Here is a 13,657-nt window from a genome sequence, read left to right as displayed (position 1 = left end):
TCGGATGCAGGCGCTCCCTGCTCCGCCCGGAGGTGTGGCTGCTGGAGGGCAGGTTTGCTAGTGAATGCACGGGGGGTTTGGTGGGAAGGGGCGAACCCAAATCTAAAGGAAAACCAGCGGTTCACCTTGAAAATCTCACTTGCACGCAAAGCAGGGGCTCGGGAGTGCCTGTGTTCCCTAGCAGATCGCCTGCTGGGAACACGCTGCCTTTGCCCCCATCCGCAACATCCCGGAGGTTTGGAAGGACCCTTTTTCCCTGGCTGTCGGTACTATCGCTGTCCTGCGGGCTTGGATGTGAAGTCATCCAAACCCGAATCAAAAAGCAGCTGCATCTGGGCGAGCTCCGCCGCTGGCCTGCGGGAGGCTGCGCTGGAAGTGCGGGCTGCGTGGGCTCTCCCGCGGCGGGGGAACCCCACTTCCCAGGGGGCTCCTGAGTCAGCACTGCCCGCCGAGGCTGCTCGAGGACACAGCTCCGGCTGCGAACGCTGCTCCCCCTCACTGCTGCCCACAGGGCACCTCCTTTAACTGAGGCAAAAGCAGCGGGGGAAAACGGCTGCAATTAGGCATCTCCCTACCTTTTGATACTGGAGAGGGTTTTTCGGGAGAGAAAAAGGGAGAGAGGTGGCAATCAGCTCTGCCTGTGCTTCTCTGGGAATGGCTGCTTATTTTATTTTAAAAGCTCCTAGACTGATAAAGTGGTTCAAATAGTTCCTAGTGCTGAGCTTGTGAAACCACTGGAGTAAAATTAACAATCTGTTTGGCCACATGAGAGATTTTGGTGTACATTTTTGCAGAAATTCAGCATCTGAGGCTTTCTAGAATGTTTGTTGTTTCAGACATTGCAAATCCTACCTGCTAGGAGAAGGAAACCACGTGAACTGCGCAGGCAGGGAGGCTGAGCACAGCAAGGAATGCCCACGGCAGGCAGGGAGGAAATCCCCACCTCACCTCTGTGCTTCTGCTTTGGGAGCAAACATTCCCCTTCTCCCTTGCAGGAGCCACTGGCCAGAGGTGACTGTGCCATGCAGAGCAGCAGGATGTGCCCGCAGCTCCACGGCAAGGAAATGCTGCCCAGCAGTGACTCCAGCAAGCACACACACAGCACATGCTTCCTCATCTTTGTTTGCCTCTCCCGAATCCTCTCTCCCATGTGTTCTACCTGCTCCTCTTCTACTCCACCTCCTGGCACAGCCAGACTGCCTGTGACTCATTCCAAATACTCCACAGTGCAAATATCATTTAATATTATTATTTTCATCACAATTTCTAATAGAAGGAGCTTTTATGGGGAAATAAATTTTATTTTTCCAATGCTCCTGTAGATTAGATAATGTGAACTAAGCCAGGGAGAGCACTAAAGGTCTTTTCCCTGTTTTTCTTCCCTCCTGCAGGCACTAGGGATGCTGAGGTGTAAGCACTTCTGTGCCTCAGCTGCAATCAACTGCCTTCCAAAAGGATGTGTTTTGATTAATGAGGTGCACCAACATCTGAAACTGATGCAGCTTCTTCAGCGTAGTCCCTCGTGTTCCCAGGGAATGACAGAGCAGGAAAGGACGTGCCCAAGAAACCAAGCTGCTTCTCCTCTCTCAGCTAGAGGTGCTCTGCCTGACACTTGAAAATGCCACTGTCCCCTGGCTTGGCTGGCATTGCTGTGCCTGATTTGGGGACAGGGTCAGGCTGTGCCTCATTTGGTGACGGGGTCAGGCTGTGCCTGATTTGGGGATGGGGTCAGGTTCTCTCCCAGCCCTGAGGCAGAGGGAGAACACCACAGAGCAGCCAGCAGCAGAACTCTGCTCCATCCCTTGTGCAGGAGGACAGAAATGAGAGGGAGCAGAGGCTGAGCCAGGCTGTGGGCACACACTCACCATTCCAGAGGGATGGAGGCATCCCTGTGCCCAGGACCCTGGCACTGCCCAGCCCCCACTGGCCAGTCTGGACATTACAGGGGGAATTCCTCACCTACAGACCACAGCTACCTTTTCATCTCTCTGTTATAAAGACAAATCTGCGGAAGCTCTGTGGGCTCCTGGAACCATCCAAAGTGCTAAATCCAGAAGATGCCTGCTTGTAAACCTCTCTTCAAGTGTGGGTTCCTGAACACTTCTAAAAACTTGGCTCCAGCAGTGCCAGGTAGCCAAACTCAGAGGAATTTCTCAACTCTTTAAAATGTAGTGACAATTTTGTGTTGAGAGAACTTCAAAGTAATGGTATTTTACTTGAGAGCCTTCCAAGAACTAAGCGTAGAGGATGGGAATTATCCTGTCTAATGGTATGAAACCACTATCAGAGATGGAATTTATTGCCAGCATTGTGACAGTGCTTTCCAGGGCAGGAAATGCACCTTTAGAAGCAGATTTTTAGAATATTTCACTGTCTTGAGTATCACTGACTGCACAGTACATTCAAAGGGAGGATGGAGAAGTCACCTGTCAGGAAAAGGCAGAGCTGGTCTTGAGGGAAATTATCTCCTTTTTAACAATAATTGTCAATACTGTTCCAGGGGACTTGGCATAGGAACAAAGGGAATGGATTTAGTGGGGAGAATGCAAGTGAAGCAGCCAATGATTCATTTATTTCTTAAGGAATTTTGCCAGCTCATATATATATATATATATATATATATTATATTTATATATATTTACATATATACAGTATTTTGATAAAAATCCAGTGCTACACTGCAAATGTGAAAAATCCCATTGCAAATGGGCTCAGGACTACAGAGGAACAGACTGAGAGCTATAAGAACTGATACCCTGTGGCTCAGGGTACCAAAACAGCAGTGCAAGCTGGTCTTTTAGGCCCACCTTGGCTTGGGTGAGAGTTCCCATCATCACCCTTGAGCCTCTGGATTCTCAGGTAACAAAGGAGTCACTAAACATGTGGCAGGGCTTGGAAGAATGGGAGCAAGTCCTTTCAGAGCTACCTATTGTTCCTAGCAGGCAGCAGGTAACTCATAATTGGCATTTGAAACTCATGAAATATTCAACACTACAAAGCAGGGAAATTCTGCCTTGGAGTTTTGGTGGGAGAGGCTGCACTTGCTGCTCTGCAGCTCCCTCATAGCTCAGAGCTAATGAAGAAATAATCGTGATAAATACACAAATCCTGGCTCACCCTTGGCACTATTCATTACCCAGGTGTGCTGTCACACTGCACTCATTGAAATTCAGCCTGGGCTTTGCTCCTGCTCTGTGTTCCTTAGAGGAGCTGCAGAGTGGGGACTGCAACACACAGCCCAGGCTGATTTATGGCCCAGAGGGCACCAGGCTGGATAAAGGAACCATGTCCTTTGGTTAAGGATAAAGGATAGCTGGATATCCTTTAGATGTGGTTAGATATCCTTCAGCTATCCTTAAGGGTAGCCTGGATACAGGCAGCACTGTCAAGGAGCAATGGGAAGGCAGATCCATGCCTGGATGCTGGGACCTGGGCAGGGGGACAGACAGGGAAAGCCCCAGAGCTGCTGTCAGATGGAAGGAAGGGTTGCAGTGGGTTTTGAGGCAGAACTGTTCCAAGTCCATCAGTGGGAGCACAGAGACACTGAGCAGATCCCCAGCGATGGCAGACAGTGGAGCTGATACACAGCAGGATGGAAAAGCTGCTCCCAGGAAGTGCTTGGAAAGCAATATTAACTCCAGCTCCCAGGGGGAAATAAATCCACAGCAGCCTGCTCTCTTCACCCTTGTAACCAAGATCAAACTGTGAGTACTTGTCACGGGTGTGAGGGGGTTGCTGGGAATGTGCTGACAACGAGCAAACAGCTTTGCAACCCAACTGCAAAAAGGACATTATCCAAAAATTCAGCCACGTTGGTGGCTATGAAAAGAATTCCCAGACTCTGCAGCAAATAACCCCCTGAAATTTGCAGGATTTTCTGCAGAAGATGGTAATCCTCACTGGAGCAAGCAGCTGAAAATCCCAGCTAGGAACAGAGTGATTAGCATGAGCATCTTGCCACTTGACCTTTAATACTCCCCTTGGAGAATAGGAACCTTCCAAAATAGGAAGAAATAGGAAAACAGAGATAGGTAACCATGGATGGAGCTGCAAGGAAATGACAGAGCTCACAGGAGCTGCTGAGATGAGAGCAGCTGCATGATTTAGTCACAATTAGCTTACAAAGTTCCTGTCTAAACTCCATCAATGAATTCTCCAATATTCAGAGTGCTTATATTGAGCACATATCTTGGACTTCAACAAAATTTGCCTTCCAGATATATATTCCATCAAATTTCCATTTCAAAACCAAGCACTAGCTTGTTTTTCTCCCCTGATCTGGAGTTATTCAGGAGAGGTTTGCTCCAACTGGATCAGCTCAGTGCTTATCAGAGTCTTTCTCAAAATAGTGCCTTTCAGCAGGGTTGAATGAGCTGCAGCCTCCCAGACAAGAACTGGGTCCCCCTCTGGAGCCTGTCCTGCTGATGGATCTCCTGTTACAGGCACTGTGATATTCTGGATGGGCAGGCAGTGCTGGATTGGATGGCAAATGTGCCACTGCTCCCACACAGTCATGGCAGCTGCAGCTTTGGCAAGTCCAGACTCAGCTCTTGGTGAGCTGCATTTGGTCTGGGCTCACTTTAAACCTCTCTTTTTCTCAGAAGAGGTTAATCAAACTCAACAGCACATTTCCAACCCAAAGTTTTACAGGCTGTCAGGCATTTGTACAGCTGTATTAGGAATTCATAATCCTCAGGGATGAACCTTAGCATTGCCTCCCTCCCTCCACTGGCTGAAAACAGGCAGAAGATTGAAAAATTTGAAATAAGATGCTCTGGAAGCAAAATGGCCATAAAATAAATTCCTTGTGCGTGGAGTCTCCCATGCCCAATGTGCAGGATTCAACACCAACCTTCTCTCCATAATTCACAGCACATGGATCCTCCAGTGTCTGCTCAGTTATTGATGCTGGTGCCATGAGCAGCAGCTCAGAGCAGAAGATTCTAAGAGATCCCTTCCAACTTAAATTACCCTCTAATTCTATAATGCTGTGACTCAGAAGGAATTCTCTCTTTACTCCAGCCACCTACTTCCAGGACTATGTAGGAAGATACTCACTTTGAGATAAAATCCTCCTGTCAAATTCATTTTAAATGATCAAACAGGTTCAAATATTAGTAGGAGGGAACTGACACAATGATGGATACAGGGCATGACTCTGCAAGGTTCACTTCTTCAGGCAGGCAGCAAGAAGTCAGCATTTGGGAGACCAACCTCAAAGTATTTCCATTCTGACTCAATATCCCTGGACTTGTGAAAACAACCAAACTGCAAAGCCAAGCTTGGTCAGCACATCTGAAGTAGAAGAGCTTCAAGCAGATGCCTGTTGATCTTTGCCCCTCCCAGACACCCCTGCCTGGTGCCCACAGAGGGATTTTCAGGAGTTATCTCTCCCAGGTACCCCTGTCCTGGTGCCATAGAGGGATTTTCAGGAGTTATCTCTCCCAGGTACCCCTGCCTGGTGCCCACAGAGGGATTTTCAGGAGTTATCTCTCCCAGGTACCCCTGTCCTGGTGCCCACAGAGGGATTTTCAGGAGTTATCTCTCCCAGGTACCCCTGCCTGGTGCCATAGAGGGATTTTCAGGAGTTATCTCTCCCAGGTACCCCTGCCTGGTGCCATAGAGGGATTTTCAGGAGTTATCTCTCCCAGGTACCCCTGCCTGGTGCCCACAGAGGGATTTTCAGGAGTTATCTCTCCCAGGTACCCCTGCCTGGTGCCATAGAGGGATTTTCAGGAGTTATCTCTCCCAGGTACCCCTGCCTGGTGCCCACGGAGGGATTTTCAGGAGTTATCTCTCCCAGATACCCCTGCCCTGGTGCCCACAGAGGGATTTTCAGGAGTTATCTCTCCCAGGTACCCCTGCCTGGTGCCCACAGAGGGATTTTCAGGAGTTATCTCTCCCAGGTACCCCTGCCTGGTGCCACAGAGGGATTTTCAGGAGTTATCTCTCCCAGATACCCCTGTCCTGGTGCCACAGAGGGATTTTCAGGAGTTATCTCTCCCAGGTAACCCTGCCTGGTGCCCACGGAGGGATTTTCAGGAGTTATCTCTCCCAGACACCCCTGCCTGGTGCCCACAGAGGGATTTTCAGGAGTTATCTCTCCCAGGTACCCCTGCCCTGGTGCCATAGAGGGATTTTCAGGAGTTATCTCTCCCAGGTACCCCTGCCCTGGTGCTACAGAGGGATTTTCAGGAGTTATCTCTCCCAGGTACCCCTGCCCTGGTGCCCACAGAGGGATTTTCAGGAGTTATCTCTCCCAGGTAACCCTGCCTGGTGCCCACAGAGGGATTTTCAGGAGTTATCTCTCCCAGGTACCCCTGCCCTGGTGCCACAGAGTGATTTTCAGGAGTTATCCTTCCCACTCTGTAACTTCAGCAGAGTAGAGCTTCACTGCCATGAAAACACAGCCAAGGGACACAGAGTATTTTTTTCTGCCTGCATTTTGTTCTCACTGGCACAAGCACATCCTCTACAAACAAGCAAACAGGTTAGGGCAGCCTGAGTCCTCCAGTCATCCCCATGTTCCTGCAGGGAAAGGAGGATTTGTGCCACCACCATGTGTGTGGCTCAGCAGCAGTGTCAGCAGTGCCCAGTGCCTCAGGAGCCAGGAGATAAGGACAGGAAAGGCAAAAGGCTTCACTTGATAAGGCTGCAAATAATACTGAGATTAAAATAAAGCTCTGTCTGGGCTTTGCTGTAGAACCCACCCTTGGCACTGCCTGTAGCCCACTCAGCATCAGAAAGGTCTCATGGTTATCCTAAATCCAAGGTTATTCCCTGCAGTTTGCTCCTGCCAGTGTCTTCACATGCACATTTGTGCTTGTGCTGATCAAGCTTTGCCTTCAATTCTGGATCAAAAATCTCCCATCTGTGTGTCATTTGTTGCTGTTGTTTAGATTTAGGTGTTACAGAAAATCCTGCTGATGTAAAAAGCCAGCAGAGAAGAGAATATGGCAGCAGAGGAAACAAGCTCATGGGCTCCAAATGTCAGCTGAGCTGCTTCATTTTTGCTTGTTTAGGTTCAGAGAAAGCTTTGGTGAGAGGAGTTGAGCAGGGAAAAGACACAGAACGGGGATCGAAAGCAGAGAAGGGCAGAGCTCCATGAGAACATGGGAAGAGGGCAGGGGGAGAATTGTCTGCACTGCATGATGAAGTTGTGCTGCAATGCCACCATTAAGGACAAGCTGAACTTCCATTAGAAGCTGCTTTGTGGTCATTCTTCATCTCAGCTATCTATCTAAGTTGACATTCTGAACACCTTATCTTTACCAAAAGGGAATTTCCTTCTTTTGAAAGATAAAGCAAAACCTGTTGGCTTTGTAAACAAGAAGGTTGTATGTGAAGGGAAAAAAAAAAAGAGAAAATATCTTTTTCCCTCTTTTTTGTATGTTAGTTGGGGAGGCAATGGATTACTCAAGTGGTTAATAATAAAATTAGATTAGAACTCCTTAATAAAGGAAAGTGCTGCTGCTGTTTACTTGACAAAGGTGAAACACCCAGCAAAGCCAGGAGGGGGGAGGCAGAAGGTTCATTCCCTGTTTCCTTACCTGTGCCTGCCCTTCCTGGATGCCCTTCACCTTGTGCTAATTAATCCTGCAGCCATCTCCCTGGTTCTCAGGCCAAGGACAAACTAAGATTTGCTCCTCCAGTGCCATCCTGCTTAAACGGTGCCAAATTCTGGGATGCTCCTGGAGCTGAGCAGGGTGCCCAGCCCTGCCCCCCTGCTGCTTCCAGAGCCCACCCAGGGACTCCCCACGGATTGATTTTCACAGCCTGTGCTTTCATTTGTTTTCAACACTCTGCTGACCTTTGTGTGAGGGTTTAAACAAAGCTCTGCAGACCCTTGAGGCTGCTGCCTTGATAGTATCAGTTCATCACTGCAATAAATTTGCCTGGATGGATGGCAGCCTTGTGTGTGTTTTTGTGCAGGGGAGGGATCCCTCACCTGGCTCCTCTGTGGATACTGAAGCTTTTTTTGGTGGAATCAATGAGAAACTGCAGCTGTTACTGCTCAGTGCTGCTGAGGAAAGGGCAGGACAACACAAGCAGCTCTAGATGCTCCTTCCTGGGCTGTTTTCAGACAAGGCTGTGTCCCATGTGAATTGCAGAGACATTCCTGTAGCAGGACAGAAGCCAGGCCTTTCTGATTTCCCCCCAAACCATTAGCTGACAGAATCAAACTCCCTTCTGTGCTCTCCCTACTGCCTGATGGTGTCTTAAATCTTCTGTTCAATGGAGCAGCTTCACCAAGATGCTTCCTGTGGGACACCAGGCAAACAGGGAAGAGGCATTTGCTTCACCAGCTGCAATTTAGGAAAATGAAATGCTTCTGGTTTTGGGGTGCTTTAGTAAAAAAGCTTGAATCTTTCTGGCAGAGCTCTGGATGATGTGACAGCACGTGCAGCCCCACACGTGGCTGATCTGTGGTGGGAGCACGGGGAGCAGCAATTTGTGATTACCTGATTTTGGCAGCACTTCCCTCATGGCTCAGCTGCTCCCTGCTTGGCACACAGGCTGGCATGGTCCCCAAAGAGCCACCAGTGCACAGAGAGGTCCAGTGTCCCACTCTGGCTGCCCCCCAGGACCCACAAACTGCACTTCCACCCTTCTCTGGGGCTGGGTAAAACCTTGCCCAAGGTGGCACAGCCCATGTGCCCACAGTTTCTCAGGTTATCTGTGCTCCCACAGTGTCTGGCACAAAACATTGATTTCTGATGGCTCTGGTCACATCCAGAGATCCAGAAAGCAGCTGAGTAAAGCCCACGCAGACACTGCCACCATCTCCTCCTGCTCCCACAGAGAGAGGTCAGGCTGAAGAGCACTGTGGAGTGGGGACATCCCAGGGCACACTCCAGCCCAGAGGAAGCACTTCAGGTTAAACAACAACAAAGCCACTGCTGTCCCCCTTCAGAGAAACTTCATGTCACAGCAGACACTTGACAAGCTGTGATCAAAGTCTGTTCCAGGAATAATTGTGTATGTTACTAGCCACTTCTGGGCTTGTTAATTCTTTGTTTTTCACCTTTCTGCAAAACCTTTCACAAATCTTCATTTCAGTGAAGCAACAAAACTTCCACTTCCTTGGATTTGCAGGCTTCACTTAACAGGATTTCTTTGGAAATGTGTGATGATGGAAACACCTCCTTCATGAATAAGGAGGGGAAAGCTCACAGTTGTGCTGCTGCTTCTATAAATTCAGACTTCTCAGGAGGGGAAAGGGTTCAGAGCAGGTGCTTGCCCTTTCAGTACAAGGGAATGCTTAACTTTTCCTGGCAGGGAAAAGACTGGAGTGGGATGGGCAGAGAAAGATCCTGCCCCTCCCCTTGGCTGGAAGGGTTTCCAGGTGCAGAAGACCCTCACAAAGGTGATTAAACTCCACCCAGGATTTGTGGGAGCAGGTGTTGGCACCAAATTCAAGCTGAAGATTCTGTTCAGCGGAAAAGAACTGCAAGACAGACTTTAATAGAAAAGATCCTGGCAGTGTAATCTTTTCTGGTTAAGCAAAAGGAAGTGTAAGTAATTATTTGATAATCATCTGTAAGTACCCACATGGAGAGGTGGAGACCTGAACATGGAGGACTCCTCACACCAGCAGATGGAGTTGCAAAAGAGATGTTGCCTGCGAGCTCTACGCCTCCAGGCCAGAATTCAGTTAATAATTTTTCATGTTGAAGGCAACTAACCTCTAGATTGACACGATGAAGTTCTCCTAGATTCTCTGTCACAGGAAATTTTAAGCAGAAGATTAGATTTTTTTTCATGAAAGGTCTGCCTTAGCTCAATCCCAGATGCTAGATTTGAATCTGCAATCAATTTGGGTTCATCCCAGCTCATGTTGCAAAGGAAGCCAGAGGAAATGTTAATAATGTTCTTTTCTATATTAAATCCTGGAAAACAGAAAGGCAAATGAACAGGAATAGTGACTAGAATGCTCACACCCTCTTCTGAGTCACTTGTGAATATGCTCCACTGCTTCCATGCAGCACAAATCCCTAAGGAGCTCCTCTGGCACTACTGTGGGGCTCCATCCCTTTCTTTGTCTCCCCATGTAAGGACCTTCCCTTGCCCTCTCTGGCTGAGCAGTTTCCTCAACAAATGGATTTGCCAAAGCCTTTTGAAACTTCCAATGGATAGTATATATCAGATCTTGCTATTCCATTTATTGATGACTCTTCAAACATGTCCAAGAGGTTTGCAAACTCTCAGGACTCCTTTTGACCCTTCCCAAGTGGAACCAAGCAGGTCCTTTTTATCCAAGCTCCTGTCCTGTAGAGGTTTGTGTGCTCAGAATTCAGCATTCTGGGCTTGATTGCAGTGATCTATTTGACCACTCTGAGTCTGCTTCAAAGGAAGACTCCCAATGAATTCTTGGGGATTGTGTCTTTGCTTTTTTGCAAGAATCTTGCTGGGAGCATGGCAGTGTGATGGGATGGTGAATCCAAACTGAAACCCACAAACAGTAAATTCTGTTGGTGCAAAATGTTTGTTTTCCTGGAGAAATTGAAAGCAAAATAATGAGATTTCCCAGCCTGGGTAATTATATTGCATGAATTTCCAAGTGCAGTGAAGTCAGCTTCAGCCTTCATGTTTTATTAATGCCTCGTAGCTCAGTAAAATGAGTAATAAACTGGCACTTCGGAGAACTGATGGAGCCATTCCCAAGGCTGGATGACAAGTAACCATTCATTTACTGAGCTCTCTCCAACAGTTTTGCAGGATACACACAAAGAACATCAAGGAGCCACAGAAATAACTACTCTGCACCACAGGTGCTGCTTAGAGTGGATGCACAAATTCACTTCAGCACCTTGTGAGGTTTCTGTGTAGGGAAAATGAGGCAGAATGGTTATCTTGGCCAGATTACCACAATGAAATCAATGTTGGACTCAGGATTAAAAACCTGCAACAGTCTTGCTGTCACTTTCAAATCATTCCTCAGCATTCTGTATGAAAAATCTCAATTAACTGGAGGGGTGCTTTCCTCTTAAATCCACTCTTTTATTCTAATTCCTCTTTATAAAGGGACCAAGGAGAGAGGATCTGAAATAGGAGAAAACAGACAGAAATGCTCTTAGATCTGTGTTTTCCTCCAGTGAGAACAGGAAATTCTCAGATATTATCACTCCCATGTGTACTCCTGGGACAATTTTCCTCTCTACTAAAAATTAAACCAGGGAAACCATATGCCCTGCTGAAATTTTCTGAGCAAGGCTCATTCGTAGTGTGTCAAGCTGCCAGCCTTTGTGACTGTTCACTGAAGCAAGTTTTATTGCTACAGGAGGTGAAATAAGGAAGATGCTCACTAGAGAGAATCTAGAAGATTTCACCAAGGCCACTTAGCAAAGCAGTGGTAGGAAATAAAATGCAGGATTTCCTAATTCCTTGTGCCATAATCAGCCCACTGGAACAAGCCATTCCTCTCCACTTGTGCTTGTTCAATGCTGCCTCTTAAAACCAGAATCCAGCTGTTGCCACTGAGCTGAAAGCAGCTTTTGTTAAGCATTTCCCTAAATGCATTCCAAGGCAGGTTTGTTTGCACTAAACTTGATGAGCCAGCTGCCACTGGAAGAGTCACTTCAATCCCCAGCTGACAGCCATGTCCTGAGGAGGTGTCCCTGGGCAGCAGGGAAAGCCCAGGCTGCAGTTTCATCACCTGACAGCCTCAGTTTTTTCTGGGGTGGGTAAGGAAAGGGAGAACAGTGCAGCACACCAGAGCTGGCACTGCATTATTCAGAGGAGCTCCTGCACCTTCCACTCCTGTGCTGCCCATGCCATGCACTGGCCAGCAGGTCATCAGGAACTGGGAGTCTTCTTAAGGCAAAGAGAGCAAGAGGGATTAAAAAAGAGAGAGACAAGGTTTGTAGTCAGAAAAGGAGAAGGCCCTGCTGTTCCAAGGTTGTTCTGCATTTCAGATCAGGCAGAGTCAGCCAAAGGCTCTGAGCCTCCAGCAGAGCTCTGTGCCCCATCCACCCATGTACCCCATGAGCCAGAGGTAAGGAAATGGGGATCCTCTGCAGAGCTGAACCTCACTGCAGTCCATGGGAATCCTTATGTTGGGAGACAGTCCTTATCCTCCTGCCCTTGGCAGAGGTCAGTCTGCAAATGCTGGAGATGAGAGTGTGCTTCCCAGAAGGAGTGGCAGCACATGCATGCCATGGATTTATGCTTGCAATTCAGTAAGTCTGCCTGCTTGAATCCAACCCTAATTGTAGTGTGTCTCACTGATGATTTAGAGCATTTGATTTACTGATCTGATTTTACTCTTCCTGCAATTTCACCTCTTTGAGCAGGTCTTGCCAGCAGGTTTTCATTACCAAATAGGTGGGTTTTTAAAATAGCACAATTGCAAGTCATAATCATAAATATCAATCTTCATAACTCATCTAAGCACTCCATGTTCTTGTAATGTCGTGTGTCAGGATTCTGCTGCAGAGATAAAGCCCCATCCATGCAGCTGCCAGCCTCTCATTCCTTTATTGATTCTGCCCTAGTTGCTGTAGTTGAGTTTTTACACTTACCTTGCTCTTCAGTGTATAAATGCCCATCAGAGACAGGAAAAGAGCCAGCCCAGGGAGATCCACGGCTCAGCTCCTCTCAGCAGAAGAGGGTGCTGTGCAATTCTGATTAAAATGGATACTTCAGCAACTGAGGCAGCTAAGCTGAGGATTGCCTGTCCAGGTATCAAACCATGTTACTCACATGTCAGCAGATGACTAGGAAAAAGTTTATATCCCTTGTTTTCCACTGGATGGGATGAATGAGAGAATAATCTGCAATTTTCCAGCACTGACTCATCTGTTCTGAGTTGCCTGTGTTAAAGCAAGCCTTAAAGGCAACTTTTTATTTAGTTTATAATCCAGGACACTGTTCTGAAATGTTTGCATATTTAAAATCCAGATCCACCTCTCATTTAGTTTGGACTGAACCCTATTTATAGATGTGTTTGCAGGTGTGAGTTTCAGGACTGTGTCCTCAGCTGCCAGGTCGCCAAGGAGCCTCTCTGCTATTGCCACTTTTTCTGCATGGAGCAGTGAGTTAAAGGCAGAGCTGAGTAAGGACTTTACTCTTCTTTAAAAGTTTCAAGAGTGCAGCACAACGACTGCTCTGACACTCTTAAGAAGCACTATGCACACACAGATATATACTGCACTGAACTATTCCAGTTTGGAACTGGGAACCATTCCTGGGGCTCTGCAGCAGCAACGAGGCGTGAATGTGAGAGCTGGCCGGGAAGCAGCAGAACATTTTTGGCCTTTTTGTGCTTCCACCACTAGAGAGCAGGAGAAGGTTCTCCAGGGTGAACATGGAGCATGAGAGAACAGCCTGCATCCAGAGTTACAGGTGGAGGTTCTGACAGCAGTACACCACCCTGTGCTCCACTGGGACAAGCTAATTCTTTATGTTTTCTAGCCTAGAGCCACCCAAGGAGCAGAATATTCACCATTAGGGGCTGCACTCTGCCAAAATGTACCTAGAATGAAGGACACTGCATTCATGTGCCTTGTGGTCTGTGATAATTATCCTGTAGGTGTTTTTGCAGCCTTGGGAGAGACATCTCTCTGATCCATGAAAATTGGTTCTGTGTTTTCAGCTTTTCAGTTTTTCCTGATGTTTTAGAAAATACAAGGTGAAACTACAGCTGAAACTTTACCAG

General features: G+C 47.6%; 1 long non-coding RNA gene across 1 annotated transcript; it reads right to left on the bottom strand.

The window, feature by feature from the left end:
- Positions 1-10,572: 10,572 nt before the first annotated feature.
- LOC132333158 (uncharacterized) lies at positions 10,573-12,892 on the bottom strand. Its single transcript, XR_009488073.1, has 2 exons — positions 12,522-12,892; positions 10,573-11,043 (listed from the first exon to the last, which is right to left on the bottom strand). It is a non-coding gene; the product is annotated as an uncharacterized LOC132333158 (long non-coding RNA).
- Positions 12,893-13,657: the final 765 nt, after the last annotated feature.

Source organism: Haemorhous mexicanus, chromosome 13 (assembly GCF_027477595.1).
Source record: "Haemorhous mexicanus isolate bHaeMex1 chromosome 13, bHaeMex1.pri, whole genome shotgun sequence".
Classification (NCBI taxonomy): Eukaryota; Metazoa; Chordata; class Aves; order Passeriformes; family Fringillidae; genus Haemorhous; species Haemorhous mexicanus.
The sequence above is the reverse complement of the archived record's forward strand: the minus strand, read 5'-3'. Positions and strand labels throughout refer to the sequence as shown.